Consider the following 14,490-nt stretch of genomic DNA (forward strand, 5'->3'; position numbering starts at 1 on the left):
GCATAATCCCTAGTACATACTTAAAACAAGCAGAATTTCAGGGATGAGGGGGAAGATAGAACTTACTTTTTGCAGCTGATCTTGTGAAATTCACCTGTGCTTTCCAGGCTTGTTCACTAGTTCCTCACAAAGTCAGAATATGAGCCCAACAAGTCTTCTGAGGCTGGAGGACAACTCTTATGCTTCTCTAAACATTCTTCCTTAATATTCCATGTCCTATCCCAGACCCTCTCCACTCTAGCTACTGGTTCCAAAGAAGAAGAAGAAAAAAAAGATAAAAAGAATGGAGTAAAGTTGTAAGGAGGTAAAAGATAATTTTCTTAACCTTTTGGGTGTCTGCAGGTAACCTTGCTTGAAACTCTAGTCTAGGCATTTTATTTCCTCTTTCACAATGTTCTTAGCTTGTAAACATTAAGTGTGGCTCAGTGACAGTTGAGACGTGGGATAGCCATACTCAAGGTGGGACAGAACAACCCAGCAAGGACAATTCATTTTTCCCCTATTTTTTCTGCTGTCCTCACAAGGATATGAATTATGCCTACCTCTGAGGCTGCAGGAGTAAGATGTCATCATCTTCTTTCTGTTTTATTTGTTTTATTGGTCACAGCTTACTAAGAATTGTTCACCTGAAACCAGTGACTTCTGCAGCTGCTGGCAAAGCAGTGTTTCTTTTTATTTTCAGGAGATTGTGAGGGGATGGAGCACAAAACTGAGTGGCAGGGGCAGCTCAGGAGCCCACGTGGCTGTAGCCATTGCCTCTGCTGTTGAGAGGACTCCTGAGCAGTGCCTTGGATATTACTCTCTTCTGCAGTAGTTTGGGGCTGAGTGCTCAGAAAGATCTTGAAATCATTTAGAGAAATATCTGTGCCATTGTTAGGGAACATTTTACTAGACTTACTGTCTTTCATGACCTTTCTCACCCTTCATTTAGAGAGCTGCCAGTTATGACATTCGTTCATGTATTCATTCAATACATAATTGTTTAGTATGGAAAGTGTGCTGTACTGCATTAGATTCTAGAGATTCAGATATAAACTTCTGCCCTTGAGGAACCCATAGTCTTGTAAGACCCAGACAGAAGCAAATACTCAAGAACGCTAAAATTGGTTAAAGGGTAAGCATGACTCCTATACTCTGCTATATATGCATGGACAGGTGTGTGTATGTGGTGAGCGACTCTGCCTAGGAAGAGGAGTAAGCAAGCAGGGCAGATGTCATCAAGAAGAGGACACCGAAATGGGGGATTAAAGCACTGTAGGACTTTGTGTCATTCAAAAAAGATGCGAAGGAAATTGAGGACAGAAGGAACAGCATGTGTGGAGGTCTGGAAGTAACTGTGAGTAGGTGATTGTGGCTGGACTATTGGATGTGGGTTAGTTTGGGTTAATGGGGGATGATGCTGAAAAAGGGGACATTTAAGGTCCCATGTAGTCTCACAGCTTCTCATTCCCTTTAAGGAGACATGGTGGGTTCACATACTTAGCTTGCCTCTATTTCCTCCCTCTCACCTGAATCTCAGAAGATCAGGAAATAAAAGGAGGAGGAAAGTAACTAACATGGGCTATGTGTGCAATAGGTCAGTCACTGAACTGGCTCCTTTATATGTGGTCTTAGTTAATTCTCACAACAAACTAGGGAATTATGAAATCATCACACTTGATCAGTGTGGAAACTGGGTCTTGACCAAAGCCATCCACTTAGCCTAACGGTCTTAGAATTTGACTCAGATCTGTGTGGATTTAAATAATCTTTTGAGGTCCTGTTGTTTCTGATGGCTACTTTCAAAAAAGATTCATGACCATCTTTCATATAAATTGGATGAATTTTATAAACTTTGTGCAAAATGTGGGCTTTACCACACAAACAGTAAAATGTCACTCAACCCACAGGACCAAGCAGTCTGTAAGCTCCAGCAGGACTACCAAGGGCTGCCACTGGCTGTTTGACAGCCCCTGGCAGGAACAGAGCCCATCAAGCATGAGAGAAGAGAGCAGCACATAGCCAGTTGCAAGCCCCGGAGAAGTATACCAAAATTGGGGAATTTGCATAGTAAAATTGAAAGCATATTTGCATTCAGGAATCAAACGCATGCATTACCACTGTCCTGGAAATAGGCTGACTCAGACCATACGACTAAATAAAAGAATAATGTTTACTCAGAACTGATGTACTTGTTTAAAAAGTTAATGTTTTAAGCTTTCTGCCTTCTAGCAAAACATTGCTAATCTAATTAGAGCTTTCCAACCCGACTTGGCCTGCAAGCAGGCCTGCAGTGCATTGACTGCTCACCAGACAGGATGGACCCCGGGCCCTTTCTGCTCACCCCTCAGCTTAAAAAGTTCAGCTCAACCCTCCTTCTCATCTCCAAATGTTTTCTTCTCATTTCTAAGCCAGCCACTGGCACATTCCAGCACTTTGCACTCCCTAGAATCCCAGAAAGCAAGTTTATTTGGGTGATAGGTCTTCCCTCAAAGACATTCTTAGAATGCTGTGTGGTGAGCAGCTGATATCTAATTGCAAAGGCAAGGAGGTTTTAGCAACAGTTGAGGGTTTTTATAACGTAGAGGCCACTTATGAGGAGGGTATCTTTAAAGCTTCCCCAACTCAAACTTCAGCAAGTTAGTTTATTGAAACTTTTTTTCCATTCCCAAGTTGAAGCTGGCTAGCTCTTTTTTTATTCAGGGAACTAGAGGGTGGTGGCTAGAGAGGTTATGGATGATAAAGTTTAAGATTGAGGTGGAATTAATTAGTCGTAATCTCATTCTAAACCTAGTTTGCTTTTAATCATTCAAGATTCAGGAAGGAACGAGCCCCAAGGGTGTTATAAAAAAATCATGAAATAAAAATATAAATGCAAGTCTGTGAAGGTTTTCTGCAATTTACATAGAAAGGGAATTAGTCTGGCTGTAGAAGTGTCTGGGGATGCCAACTGAGAACATGGTACTTGGGGAGCCCTGCATTATTTCTCCCTAAATCCCACAGTGCTGAATTTGCAGATGATGAACAAATGAAGTGGAATTGGTATTCGGGGCAAAAATCATGGAATTCAGCACTCCTGCAGTTCCAGAGCCTGCTTCTACCCGATGATTACTTCATATTACATAACCCATAAGGGGGCAGTTGGTGGAGGTGCTGGCATTCCCACTTCACAGAGACATCACTTGGGACACGTAGTGGTTAAGTGGTTTGCCTAGGGTCACATGGCTATTTCATACCAGAGGTGGGATTAAAAACTTAGAAAATGTGGTTTCTAAAGCCCTGAGTTGCTGAGGTACTCACTATAGGGAATTGCTAAGATTTCTCCTTTCTCCCTGGTTGTAGGGGAAGCAAAATCATAACCTTCTTCATCTCAGTTCCCCTCCGCACATTTGAAAGGTTGCAGTATGTGTATTTAGTGACTCTAGGACAAGATACCCTGGGCCTGTTGAGGTACAGTTCCATCTTTGCATCTCAGAACTCAGAGCTCCACTCTTTGACCATCTCTTAGGGCTGAGTAGCCTTATCATGTGTCCACATCCAAGGGTGCCCTTGGCTCCTGTGTTTGCAAATGCATAGGGTGTCTTTGAGACAGAAGAACTTACTTTTTTTCAATATTCCCTATCATCTGCACCTGACAGCAAGTTCGAGTAGGTAGGTTTAATTATCCTGGTGAAGAAGTATTATTAAACAGTGAAATCAGCAGTTTAAAAAAACAAAAACCAAGCAAGCAAACAAGCCAACCCAGTGTATTTGTGTCTCAGAACAAATACGGTGGAAGGCAACCAGCTTATTTTTTTCAAGCTGTTACTCAAGCATATTAATGTCGAGTGAATTTTTTGACATATACTGACTTAGTTCACTTGCTCATGGTTTGCTTGAGTCAGATTCTGTTGTGTTTTTGTTTTTTTTTTTAGAAAAAAAAGCTGTGATTCTATTTCCTACCTAATTTATTAATTACACTCCACCTAAATACAGCAGTTAACATTGCTATTATCTCCTAGATTAAATGCCACTGTACAATACTTTAATTGTAACTCAGAATTCAGCCATCACCCAGTTGCAATATATGGGAGATTATATTAAAAGTAATGTTTACAGTGTGCTAACAGCCTCATAAACATCAGAAATTCATTTGAAAACCTAAATCATTGTGTCAGTTACGTTTCCATAAATGGCTTCCTTATGTATTTGTCTATAATTCAGCGTGCATCTGTTTGCCAAGACTTTCAGCAGACCCTGTCATTGACTCATTCCAGGAAGAACGAAGGCATGGCCTGTGGATACAGAACAGATGGTTCCACAGGCCACTTCTACTTCCCTTTGGTTCCATTGCCAAACACATAGGGAAAGGAGACTCTTGCAATTCAGGAACTGAGAAAATAATTCAACCATACTTCCTGATGTTGTGTAGAGTCTGGTTCTGTTTGTGCCTCTCCTAACTAGGAACTGAGTTGGTGAGGCAACTTATTGACTCACCTATCTGTGCTCCCATGCCTGAATCAAGAGGAAAAGATGATGTTGATGTAGAATACTCCAAATGCCCACATTTCTCTGGGGAAGTGGCTGGGGGTGCTGGCTTTGGAGTCACTGAGACTTCAGATTCAGCACCAATTCCATCACTTGCTAATAGTATAAGTTGCTTACTTATACAATAGGATAGGTAAGTTACACTTTCTGAGCTTCAGTTGCCTGATACTTCAAATGGGGGCTATGAGTGTAGCTATCTAACAGGGCATTTGTGAGAATTAAATAATCTCACATATAGCATCTACCTCAGTGTTCCAAGTAAATGAAAAAAGTAACAAGTAAATGACGAATAAAGGTAGATTAGTATCATTTTATTTGCCAACCTGGAGGACCACCTACAAGGCTGTTACAGAGAATAAATACGAAAATGCAGGCAAGATCCTTTGGCACAACCCTTGATCTGTGCCTGCATACTTTCAGGTATGACAACAGAAAAAAATCTGTATTCAAACTCAATTTGTGGATTTTAATTAGTCAGTAAAATAAACTATATCTCTATTTGCCATAAGGTTGCAGGTGTGGGATTCTACTTTAAACACCCTTCTCATTTCTATTTGTTGTTCCTTTGTTCTGACACATACTGGGTAGATGGGCGCATTTCCAAAGCTGAAATGTCTGGATTTGGTCAAGAATCAAAAGTTTGTCTGTAGTTTATCTTATGATCACTCAGTTTATCCCAGGAGACTAAAGACCACCCCAAGACTTCAATTTTGGCATTCAAGTAACTGGCATCCTCTGGAGATGAGCACCCAGTTACCAGGTATATATAATTATTGATGCATAAATATATACACAGGCAGAAAGCCAGGATTCCTAGCTTATGGTGAGTCAGCCTGAGCCTCAAAGGCCAACAGGACTGGGAGGTCCTTTTTGTGCAGAGCATAGAGGCCCCTAGGTTGGACTTTGATAGGATTTTCAGTCTAAGCCCTTTTTATCAGGTAATGATGCCATCTGAAATTTCTACAAGGATATGTTCTTTTCAAAGATCTTTCACCCACAATATTGAATTACAACAATTCTGTGATATAAGCAAGGCAAAGACTCATTCTCCCTTTACCTTGAGAAGAAAATATAGGTCCAGAGAAATTAAGTGGTTCTATGCACACTTTGAGTTATTGACAGCTTGGATTATGTAGTTAGGAAGGATACTTGAGGAGAGATTTGCTCTGGAATGGTTATCAGTCAAAGAGGGGTCTCTTTTTCCCTCTGGGAGGGGAGCTTCTTATAAAATGAGGGCTTTGGATGAGGTTTCTCTTGTGGTTCTGTGGCTCTTACACATTGCATTGTTGTTTCCTGATTTCCAGCCCTTCTTACCTACCTCCAGGATCCTCAATTAGTTTGTGATTTTCAGTTCTGATGGGAAATTCTTCCTTGGCTCTAGCCCTACCAACTGCAGTCAATATTGCTACCTCTATGAAATAGTTCTCACAGTTATCTGTGGTGCTTGTAAAAAATAAACTATAGGCTAAATTTTACAACACTTAAGAGACTGATGTGTGTGTGTGTGTGTGTGTGTGTGTGTGTGTGTGTGTGCGCTCGTTGGATGGTTGGTTGAGAGTGAATTTAGTGGTGTACTGGACCAGTGCATAATGGCTTGCAAGAACTTACTAAGCACATCTTTTGCCATCTTCACATTCTGTGACAGGTTATGTTGAAATTGATTATGGCAGGAGCTTTCACCCCATGGAAATCAGCAAGTACTACAAATTAAGACTCCTCAAAAAAAAGCTGGTTATGACCAGGTGCAGTTGCTCACGTCTGTAATCCCAGCACTTTGGGAGGCCAAGGTGGGTGGATCATTTGAGGTCAAGAGTTGGAGACCAGTCTGGCCAACATGGTGAAACCTATTTTTCTACAAAAGCTATAAAAATTAGCCAGGCATGGTGGTACGTGCCGGTAATCCCAGCTACTCGGGAGGCTGAGGCAGGAGAATTGCTTGAACCTGAGAGACAGAGGTTGCCAAGATTGTGCCACTGCACTCCAGCCTGGGCAATAGAGTGAGGCCCTGGCTCAAAAAAAAAAAAAAAAGCTCATTAGTTATTAAACATTTACTAGCATACCACTGAGTGGTTTCATTGAATTCTAACCACACACTTAGCTCTCAGATAATTTAGTCTAGTGCTTATAAGTCATGAGTGGAACACTTGGGTAGAAATGTTATGATTAACAACCTTGATTGTGCCACCTTAGTTTTCCTCCTAAAATAGAAAAAAAAAAGCAATGTATGCTTTCCCCTTTCTGAGAAGACTTAATTATGTATATATTTTATTTCTAGCATATGTTGCAGCTCCTTGAGCACCTACTATATTCCCAGTGCCATACTAATGATTTTTTTTAAAAAAGCCCTCATACTTTTGAAACATGCATAAAATTCCAGAGTCTTTCATTCCTTGGAAATTTCATGGAATTGAGGGAGATTACATGTAATGGGAACATAACGAGGAAGGGGGAATGATATCAGATGAGGTTTGCCTTGTAGGCAGACCCAAATAAATGATTTGTATTTAATTTGAAATTTAATAGGAAGCCCTTGTACAACCTCAAACAGAGAAGGCAAGTGTTCAGATTTGTATTTCAAGATCACTGCGGTTGCTGTGTGAGGACTTATTGTAGAAGGCAAAAGGGAAAGCTGGGTAGTGAAACTAATTTTTCTTAAATTTCTTCAAAGAAAAACCTTCTAAAATTCCCTTTGGCCCTTTTATGAACAAAGTTCCTTTTTACAACTCCAAGAATGCAAATCTTTGAGTCAAACACTGGGGAAGAATTGCATCACTGGAAAATAGATAAAGTCAGCTCAGAAGCAATGTGGTATAAAATGTATTTTTATAGTACTGTATTGTTCAAGACACCTGGTTTTCTCTGACCATAAAGTTCAAACCTTAGAATTCAGGTTGAAATACATTCAACTAGCATCATCCAAGAGAGCTTTCTGCAATGATGAAAATATTCTATATTTGCATTCTCCAATGTGGTAGTTTTTCACATGTGGCTATTGAGTGCTTTAAATTTGGCTGGTGTGACTGAGGAGTTTGATATTCAGTTTTTATTAATTAAATTTAATCAGCCACACGTGGCTACTGGCTGTTGCATTACACAGTGCAGTGTTAGACCATGTATGTCTCTGACCATATAAGTGACCTCTCTGACAATATAACAGTACTTTCCTGTTAGGGAGGTGACAATTAAATGATACACATAAAAGCAGAGAGCTCAGTGCCTAGCAGCTCTCAGGAACAATGGAAGCTGGATTTGGTAGTGCACTGGAGTGCGAGTGAACTGCTTTATGAGAGCCAATTGTGGACATCGCTTTCCAACTCCCGGTTCATTGACATCACATGTGATTATAGTAGGAATAAATATGCCATGAAGATCAGCAACTAGTACAAATTAGGGCTCCCCAACCCTCTACTAAACCCAAGAGACATTTAAATATTAACCAACCCACTACTGGTTGGATGCATTTACAAAGTTATTTTAGTATTTCCCCTAACACACAAACAGATAATCATCTTAAGCATTTATTTCTTACATAATAAACTACAACTGTAATTTTTCAGTAATTCTTTTTTTATTCTTTTCACAGTATTATTTTATTTTTCTCTTCCTTTCCTTACCTGACTTTCACAGACATGTTTGCTTCTGTATTTCAGCTGCCTCAAAGAAGCTTCTGCCTGAAGAAGACTTTGCATCTTTGTCCTTTCTTCCTTTTTCCTTTTGCTTCAACACAGCCTGTGAACTTTTGGTCATTTTTTTGTCTACTCATTCTCTACTATAAGAAATGGAGCCAGACAACCACACAATTTAGTCACAATGACATATTCAGAAATAACGCCAATTTGTCCTCTCTCCACACCCTTCCTGGGTTGGTGCTCTCTTCAGCCCTAAGCTTTTGCATCCTTCAGCAAAATGTTTTTTAAAATGTTGCAACTTACATCTCTGCTTTGCTCCCATCCTCCTATTTCCAGTCATTTTAAGTGATGCTTCATCTGCAAACGAGATTAGAAAGATTCTTTATTTGTGTTGAGGGTGACTTTCTTTTCCCAGCAACACGTTCTTAAAGTAACTGCCCTAAAATTTGAAATCTCTAAACCCCATCTCAGCCTGGGACTTAGTAAAACTTCTGCAGATAGTTTATTGGTTAAAAAGCTTAAAGTAAAGATGATACTGAATGAAGACCCCTTGCTTTCCAAACTGCTCAGAGCCCATATTGACTCGTGAGCTCTGATCTCTACCAACAGGTAGTTCTAATTAACTTCGCCAGTATGATCCCTTTGAGTAGATGCTAAGAAAGTCTACCCCATTGGTGTTCAAAACATTAAAACATTTTTTTAAGTGGTGGAATTACAGTATGTAACACAAGCAAAAATTTAGTTTTTTTCCGGTTGTGGTGTGTGCAGCAAATCTATCTGAGAGACAGGGGGCTTTAAATAGTACAATCGAAAGAATCAAATTTATTTATTTATTTATTTTAAAAACAAAGTTTTATTCTGTCACCCAGGCTAGAGTGCAGTGATGCCATCATAGCTCACTGCAGCCTCAAATTTCTGGTGTCAACTAATCTTCCTGCCTCAGCCTCCTGAGTAACTAGCTCTACAGACAGGTACCACTATGCCTGGTTAAAGATGATTTATTTTTTAAAAAGTAGTTCTATTCTTATCATATTATACATTTATTCTGTTGATAGGAAGTCTTTCTAAACTACACTGTACTATATTTTCTCTTTTTAAAAAAGTGTAAGTCCTTTTCCCTGGCTAATACTTTACGTAACAATTGAAATCAAATAGGTTTAGGAATACCTTTTCTATCATGCATAATTTTTTGAACTCTGTAATTTTGTGCTGAAATATATCAAAAATAGCAAATGTTGCTTGTACCTGTATAATGTCTCTTGCCATGTAGTGTTTCACATGTAGAAATCCGTTTATTTAATAAGCTGTGTGACCTCAATATTGATATTAAGTTATTGCTACAAATAAGGATACAAACAAAAAATCCCATATCTTAACAGGACTTTAATTCTCAATGGCTTCAGGATAATCCCCTGGGGAAAAATAAGCAATTTCAAGTGGCCTAAGATTTAAGTCTTAAAGTTTACAGTATATATATATACACATACTGTATATATATATATATATACACACACATACTGTATATAAATATATATATATATATATATATATAATTTTTTAAATTTTATTTGTTTATTGTATTTTAGGTTTTGGGGTACATGTGAAGAACATGCAAAATTGTTGCATAGGTACACACATGGCAGTGTGATTTTCTGCCTTCCTCCCCATCACCTATATCTGGCATTTCGCCCCATGCTATATCTTCCCAACTCCCCACCCCCTGCTGTCCCTTCTCTATTTCCCTCTGACAAACCCCAGTGTGTGATGCTCACATCCCTGTGTCCGTGTGTTCTCATTGTTCAACACCCACCTATGAGTGAGAACATGCAGTGTTTGATTTTCTGTTCTTTTGTCAGTTTGCTGAGAATTATAGTTTCCAGGTTCATCCATGTCCCTACAAAGGACCCGAACTCATCGTTTTTTATGGCTGCATAGTACTCCATGGTGATATGTGCCACATTTTCCCTATCCAGTCTATCACTGATGGGCATTCAGGTTGGTTCGCGGTCTTTACTATTGTAAACAGAACTGCAATGAACATTCGTGTGCATGTGTCCTTATAGTAGAATGATTTATAATCCTTTGGATATATACCCAGTAATGGGATTGCTGGGTCAAATGGATTTTCTACTTCTAGGTCCTTGAGGAATCGCCACACTGTCTTCCACAATGGTTGAACTAATTTACACTCCTACCAACAATGTAAAAGTGTTCCTATTTCTCCACATCCTCTCCAGCATCTGTTGTCCAGATTTTTTAATGATTGCCATTCTAACTGGCATGATGGTATCTCAACTTAGTTTTGATTTGCATTTCTCTAATGACCAGTGATGATGAGCATTTTTTCATATGTTTGTTGGCCTCGTGTATGTCTTCTCTTGTAAAGTATCTGTTCATATCCTTTGCCCACTTTTGAATGGGCTTGTTTGTTTTTTTCTTGTAAATCTGTTTTAGTTCTTTGTAGATTCTGGATATCACCCCTTTGTCAGATAAGTAGACTACAAAATTTTTTTCCCATTCTATTGGTTGCTGATTCATTCTAATGACGTTTCTTTTGCTGTGCAGAAGCTGTGGAGTTTGTTTAGGTCCCATTTGTCTACTTTGGCTTTTGTTACCAATGCTTTTAGTGTTTTGGTTATGAAGTCCTTGCCTAGGCCTATGTCCTGTATGGTTTGCCTAGGTTTTCTTCTAGGGTTTTTATGGTGTTATGTCTTATGTTTATGTATTTAATCCGTCTGGAGTTAATTTTAGTGTATGGGGTCAGGAAGGGGTCCAGTTTCTGCTTTCTGCACATGGCTAGCCAGTTTTCCCAACACCATTTATTAAACAGGGAATCCATTCCCCATTGCTTGTTTTTGTCAGGTTTGTCAAAGATCAGATGGTTGTAAATGTGTTGTGTTGCCTCCAAGGCCTCTGTTCTGTTCCATTAGCCTATATATCTGTTTTGGTACCAGTACCCTGCTGTTTTGATAACTGTAGCCTTATAGTATAGTTTGAAGTCTGGTAGTGTGATACCTCCCGCTTTGTTCTTTTTGCTTAGAATTGACTTGGCTATGTGGGCTCTCTTTTGGTTCCATATGAAGTTTAAGGTGTTTTTTTTTTTTTTTCCAGTTCTGTGAAGAAAGTCATTGGTAGCTTGATGGGGATAGCGTTGAATTTGTAAATTACTTTGGGCAGTATGGCATTTTCACAATATTGATTCTTCCTAACCATGAACATGGAATGTTTCTCCATCTGTTTGTGTCCTCTCTTATTTCATTGAGCAGTGGTTTGTAGTCCTTCTTGAAGGGGTCCTTTATGTTCTTTGCTAGTTGTATTCCTAGGTATTTTATTTTCTTTGTAGCAATTGTGAATGGCAGTTCGTTCTTGATTTGGCTCTCTTTAAGTCTGTTATTGGTGTATAGGAATGCTTGTGATTTTTGCACACTGATTTTGTATCCTGAGACTTTGCTGAAGTTGCTTATCAGTTTCAGGAGATTTGGGGCTGAGACGATGGGATCTTCTAGATATACAATCATGTCATCTGCAAATAGAGACAATTTGACTGCTCCTTTCCTATTTGACTACCCTTTATTTCTTTTTCTTGCCTGATTGCTCTGGCTAGAACTTCCAGTATTATATTGAATAGGAGTGGTGAGAGACGGCATCCTTGCCTAGTGCCAGATTTCAAAAGGAATGCTTCCAGTTTTTGCCCATTCCGTATGATATTGGCTGTTGGTTTTTCGTAAGTAGCTTTTATTATTTTGAGATACGTTCTGTCAATACCTAGTTTATTGAGGGTTTTTAGCATAAAGGGCTGTTGAATTTTGTCAAAAGCCTTCTCTGCATCAATGGAGATAATCATGTGTTTTTTGTCTTTCATTCTGTTTATGTGGTGAATTATATTTATAGACTTGCATATGTTGAACCAGCCTTCTATCCCCGGGATGAATCCTACTTGATCATGGTGGATAAGCTTTTTGATGTGCTGTTGCAATCAGTTTGCCAGTATTTTATTGAAGATTTTTGCATATATGTTCATCATGGATATCAGCCTGAAGTTGTCTTTTCTTGCTGTGTCTCTGCTAGGTTTTGGAATGAGGATGATGTTGGTCTCATCAAATGATTTGATGGATTGTTTGGAATAGTTTCAGAAGGAATGGTACCAGCTCCTCTTTGTATGTCTGGTAGAATTTGGCTGTGAACCCATCTGGACCTGGGCTTTTTTTGGGTGGTAGGCTCTTAATTGCTGCCTCAACTTCAGACCTTGTCATTTGTCTATTCAGGGTTTTGACTTCTTCCTGGTTTAGTCTTGGGAGGATGCAAGTGTCCAGGAATGTATCCATTTCTTCCAGGTTTACTAGTTTATGTACATAGAGTTTGTAATAATCTCTGATGATGGTTTGAATTTCTGTGGAATCTGTGGTGATATCCCCTTTATTGTTTTTTATTGCATCTATTTTATTCTTCTCTCTTTTCTTTTTATTAATCTGGCAGATAGTCTGTCTATTTTGTTGATCTTTACAAAAATCCAGCTCCTGGATTTATTGATTTTTTGAAGGGTTAAAAATATGGAACACTTCATGAATTTGTGTGTCATCCTTGTGCAGGGGCCCTGCTAATCTTCTCTGTATCATTCCAATTTTAGTATATGTGCTGCCAAAGCAAGCACTACAGTATATTTTTGAAGATCGGCATGCATGCCTCTCTATCTTTTCCTTTTATATGTTCATGTTATAATTTTATTGCCATGAGTGAGTAATGTCCTCAACAGACAATTGGTCATGCCATATAATTTTCATGAAAAAAAAAACAAATTAATATCAATAATACTAAAATAAAAAGGATTACTACATTTTTCTGGATTGTTTTGTATCTAATAATCCCATAGTTCAGGTAGATTCTTATGATCACTTCACCAGGACTATTTTATCAAATGGCCTCTTTGGGCTAAGAGCCTAGGGACCATGAGCTTTATGGACTCTTTGGGCTAACAGCCTAGGGACCATGAGCTTTGCAAGGGCTTGCTAAAATGTTTGAGCTCAGAAAAGAAAATATACTAACCTTAAAATACAATAAAAAAAATCTCCTGCTAAGTTATAATGAGTAACTGTTGAATCATATATCTTCTAAAGCTAACATTATGTTAACTAATTTCATGTCACTTTTCTACAGTTACATGTCAATATAATAACCTCTAAAACAAAAAAAAATGTATTCTTTATTCTTCATAGAACTAAAGAAAAAAATACAAAATTCTTTAAGACAATTCATTAAGACAGCATAATAATATATTTAAAGTGGAATATTGATAATATTTAATGTTTCCTGTGAAGCTGTATAAAACCTAAACAAGAAAAAAACTACAGAAATCTTTTTAAAAGTTCTGCGCATTTAGCAATTCCCCATTGCAGGTTCATTAGTCAACACAATTTCCAAAATAATCTGCTTTGAATGTTGTCAGGGTCAAAGGTAACTTAGAAACACTCGAGTAAAAATGGTAGGTATTTAATACGTCACTTATTCATAGCTGGAGTAGACTCAGAACTGTTTCTGGATAATAATTTCACCTTGCCAAGTGGCATATCTATGGCCCACTCTGTGAAAATAAGAAAGTTGTATTTGTAAGTTTTGTTTGTGCTTCTTGATTGATTTCTATAGTAAGAAATCAACTGCTCAAGTGTTTTCTATAATTATACACATTCAGCTGGTTTCTCAGTGCTTATCAGAAACTCTTATGATAGAAATGATATTTATGGAGTATTGCAGGAAAAACCTGTAGTCTATCTATCCTTCCAGATAAAAGATTCCTGCAGTCAACAGCCAATGAATGGAATTTAAAAGAGCTATCATTCACATGCAGCTATGGGTTTAAAATAGTCTATCAACTCTCCTAAATTATACAAAAATATTTGCATATGTGAATTTGTGTGATTTTCTAAAGTGAAGGTCTATAACTTTCATAATCTTCTCAAAGGGATTCATGTATTAAAGAAAAAATAAACCCTGCCTTAGATTCTCTCCTTGAAACCAGATGATATATACTTGATTGTATTATCTAAGCCTCATCCTTCCCTGTTCTTATTCATTTACCTACTTCTTGGCCAAGAATAAGCCTATCTTAACTAGATTTCAATTTTGAATCCAAAATTTTGTAGGGATTTCCAGAAGTAAACTTATGAAACTTTTAACCACTCTGTGTTTTTAAAGAAGATCCATTTGAGAAAATTCTTTCAGAGAGAATCTTTAGGAACGATTTTACTTCTACCACAACATTGACAATGTTTTCTTTTTTTCTGATAAAAAATCTAGAATCAGCTCTGAATGCCAGAAGCCATTTGAGGGCTCATACTACTTGCCCATTCCTGTACCTCTT

General features: G+C 38.2%; 1 non-coding gene across 1 annotated transcript; it reads right to left on the bottom strand.

Annotated features, from left to right (window-relative positions):
• Positions 1-12,679: 12,679 nt before the first annotated feature.
• LOC116565916 lies at positions 12,680-12,786 on the bottom strand. Its single transcript, XR_004275655.1, has one exon. It is a non-coding gene; the product is annotated as a U6 spliceosomal RNA (small nuclear RNA).
• Between the last annotated feature and the right edge of the window lie 1,704 nt (positions 12,787-14,490).

This window comes from Sapajus apella, unplaced genomic scaffold (genome assembly GCF_009761245.1).
Source record: "Sapajus apella isolate SASKATOON/1434 unplaced genomic scaffold, GSC_monkey_1.0 scaffold41, whole genome shotgun sequence".
NCBI classification, from domain to species: Eukaryota; Metazoa; Chordata; class Mammalia; order Primates; family Cebidae; genus Sapajus; species Sapajus apella.